Source organism: Propithecus coquereli, unplaced genomic scaffold (genome assembly GCF_000956105.1).
Source record: "Propithecus coquereli isolate 6110/MARCELLA unplaced genomic scaffold, Pcoq_1.0 Scaffold3, whole genome shotgun sequence".
Taxonomy (NCBI): domain Eukaryota; kingdom Metazoa; phylum Chordata; class Mammalia; order Primates; family Indriidae; genus Propithecus; species Propithecus coquereli.
The window spans coordinates 6,739,944-6,743,445 of NW_012148618.1; the positions used below are offsets into that span (position 1 = coordinate 6,739,944).

Here is a 3,502-nt window from a genome sequence, read left to right on the forward strand (position 1 = left end):
TTATTTTTTCTCTCTTTCTTCTAAAATTCGTCTTTTTTGCAGAGACCTTCTGACTGGCGGCTTGTCTCATCCGCCATCTTGGCTCCTCCCTCCAACCTCTTTTCTTTAAATACAACAATCAATAGACACTACTGGCAGTTAAACTTCTTACAACACACCCTTAGGAATTTTATTCCCTTCATCTAAAACCTTCAGTTACTCCTCATTGTTTAGATAATTAAATTCTCACTTTAGCATTAGAAACCTCTTGCAATATGACTTCAACTTCCTTTTTCAGCTTTATCTTCCAATACTCAAAATATACTCTAAATAAATGAGACTAACCTCCGAAAATACCTTCTGCTTCTCCTGTCTAATGTGTTGGTATAAATCGTTCTCTTACTTATAACAAACTAGTCAGTTAAAATTCCTATCTATCTTTCAAGCCCATTATGGCTATTAATTTATCTCTGAAGTTATTCTGAATTCTCTCAACAACATATAATTTTTTTTCTTTGAAATCCTGTGGTACATATTTTTTACTTAGAGTACATTTTAATACACCATATACTTTTTATTTATAATAGCCATTGGACATCTTCACCATAAAGTTTTACTTACATATCCTTCCAACTCAGTTATGTTCAAAATTCAAAATCTCCTCTCAGAGATGTGCTGTCCCCTCTTGACTTCCAAGGTCAGTTAAAGGTGTTTTTTCCCATAAAGTCAGCACTGCAGGGAGCAAGGCTTAAAATTCTATCTTTTTCACTTATAACATCCAATCAATTTTGGTGAAATCATCTTTCCCTTTTGTTTTTTGTGTAAGACATAGGTAACTGGGATTGTAAATTGTGCTTTTCTTAAAACTATGAGGAAGGCAAGCTAACTTCTGTAGAAGTGAGAGAAGAAAAGGTTGTAAAAGTTGATCATATGAGTTGGGTCATTCTTGTTATACCCAACTAAAACAGAGTCAAGAGACCAAAGGGAGAAAGCATTTAGGACACATAGCATTGCTCTCGAAATGTAATTCTCTGCAAGTCCAGCTGCTAAAACTGCCTTTTGTAACCTGAGATCAGTTTTATCTATAACTGCTGAAATAACTTGCTGCAACTTTAGGATTAACTTTGCCTACCACTGTCCCTCAACAGCTGGAGATCGTTTGCTCCCCAGAACCTTATGAGTGCCAGTAAAATTTCACAGAGAGCAATATGAAACATTTCTCCTTTGTACAAAACCTCCAACCTCCTCTTTGTTCTTAAAACATACCAAAGACAACCTTGACTGCATGTATGCCCCCAACTGCAATTCTTTCTTCCCAAATAAAATATTTTAAGTTCAGAGATCTGTCTCTGCATTTTTATTTTGACTTTGACAATGTTAACTAGCAAGAACTAGATCTAATCTCTTATGAGGTAGGGAGTAATTTAGGAAGGAAGTCGGTATTTTTAAATAGGTGTCCTATTTAAATAGATATAATTCCTTCTTGAGTAACAAATGAATACATTCCATCGCAATCTTTAAACTTGAAATTTGAGTCACAGTTATCCTCTCATAGCACCCAGCAGAGTGGTATGCTTCTTAAATAGTGAACACATACCTGTTTACCTATGATTCAAGGCTAGAAGTAAGATTTCCCAATTCTTTGTGAGCTGGCCTAGAAAAAGCATCCATATCTATATACTAACAACTTAAAAAAAATATAATGTGATTTTGCTCTTCTATTTAGCAGACAAGTTTTACTTAAATGATCTTAATAAATCCCTTGATTAAAGTGTAAATGCTGCTGGTAAAGAGACTGGATTGAATCCATGCATCCACATTCACTCTCTTTTAAAATATTACTGGATGGTATTTCATAAAAAGGCCATAAACCCACAAAGATGGAAAACACTGAAGAGAAGGTGATAGCACCAACCAGTTTTTTAGAACCAACAACACTGAGCCCTAGGCCAACAGCAACAAACACTGAGAACCAACACGATTTACATAATAGAATAACCAAAAGGCCAAGGAATTGGTGGCACCAGGAACCTCTGGAAGTGAGGGGGAAAGAAAAAGGGCACTAAAGTAAGAAGGATTGATTCATAGTCTGTTTAACGAGCAAATTCTTAGATCCCCTCCCTGTAGGCTAGCAACTGCTTCTCTTCCATCCTGGCAGAACACAGGAGGTTTATTCTCTGCGGAGGGTGAAATGAGGAACTGGCCTGAGAGAAATGAGACACAACTGAGGGCAGAGGTACTACACTATAAATAGAGGGAATCAGTTAACGTATGCACGCAAGGTTTTGAGGCCTGTAGCTATTTTTCCCACTCCCAGAAAAAAACAAATTACAGTATGCTTTCATCTTCAAGACAGGAACATGCAGAATCCTTTTTGGAATATGACTAGCTCAGATTAAATGGCTTAGCTATACTTCCTGCGATACTGTGATACAATAAGAAATAAATATCTGTTCTCTGCCCCTGGTTTCTGAGACAGAGCTCCTAATACCCTTATAGATAGGAGTGCCAGGGGAATCTTTTGTTCTAATATTTGGTCTTTGACCCCAGTTCCTGACACAGAACTCCTAAGACCTTTGCAATTTCCCAAATGATAGAAGTGTCTGACATAGAGCTCCTAAATCCCTTAGAATTTCCTTGGTCATAGGAACATCTTTTGTTCTATTGTGGTGACTCTTGGTGGGCTCCTGGCTAGCCTCAGCATGGGGGCTGGTTGCCAGGGGAAACATCTCTGTGATTAGAAGATTGGAACTTTCATGTTCACTCTCCAACCTCCCAGAAAGGGACAGGGCTGAAGGTTGAGTTGATTACCAGTGGTCAATGATGCAATCATGCCTATGTAATGAAGCCTCCATAAAAACCCAAAAGGACAGGGTTCAGAAAGCTTCCAGATTGCTAACCATGTGAGTTGCCTGGAGGGTAGTGCCCCTTCCCACATATCTTGCCTTATGTATCTCTTCAACTGGCTGTTCATCTGTATTCTCTACTATGCCAGTAAAGTAAGTACAGTGTTTCCCTGAGTCTGTGAGTTGCTCTAACAAATTAATAGCACCTGAGGAATAGGTTGTGGGAATCCCTGATTTGTAGCCAGTCAATAAGAAGTATAGGTGACAACTTACTATTTGGAATTAACATCTAAAGTCAAGGCAGTCTTGTGGCACTGAGACCTTAACCTGTGGGATCTGACACTATCTCCAAGTAGACAGTGTTAGAATGCAACTGAACTGTAGGATAGCCAGTTGGTATTTGCTGGAGAATTGCCTGGTGTGGGTGGAAAAACTCCCACACATCTGGTGTCAGAAGTGTTGTGTTGAGTGTGGTGAGAGAGTAAAGAAAAAAAAAAACAGTTTGTTTTTTCTTCAGATTTCTCTATAGTGAAACTAAAGGTCAGAAAGCCCCATACACATACCTAGTGCTTACAATCAAATTCTTAGGCTCCCTATTCTTAAATATGAGCATAATACTACAGATTATCATAAATCTGAGGAATATCTCTAAAATGAAAGTTAGAGACTAAAGCAAA

At 38.0% G+C, this 3,502-nt stretch overlaps 1 protein-coding gene across 1 annotated transcript in view; it reads right to left on the reverse strand.

Annotated features, from left to right (window-relative positions):
* Window positions 1–3,502, reverse strand: part of DPH6 (diphthamine biosynthesis 6) — a 209,078-nt gene that overhangs the window by 27,686 nt on the left and 177,890 nt on the right. The gene's annotated exons all lie outside the window — the stretch shown is intronic.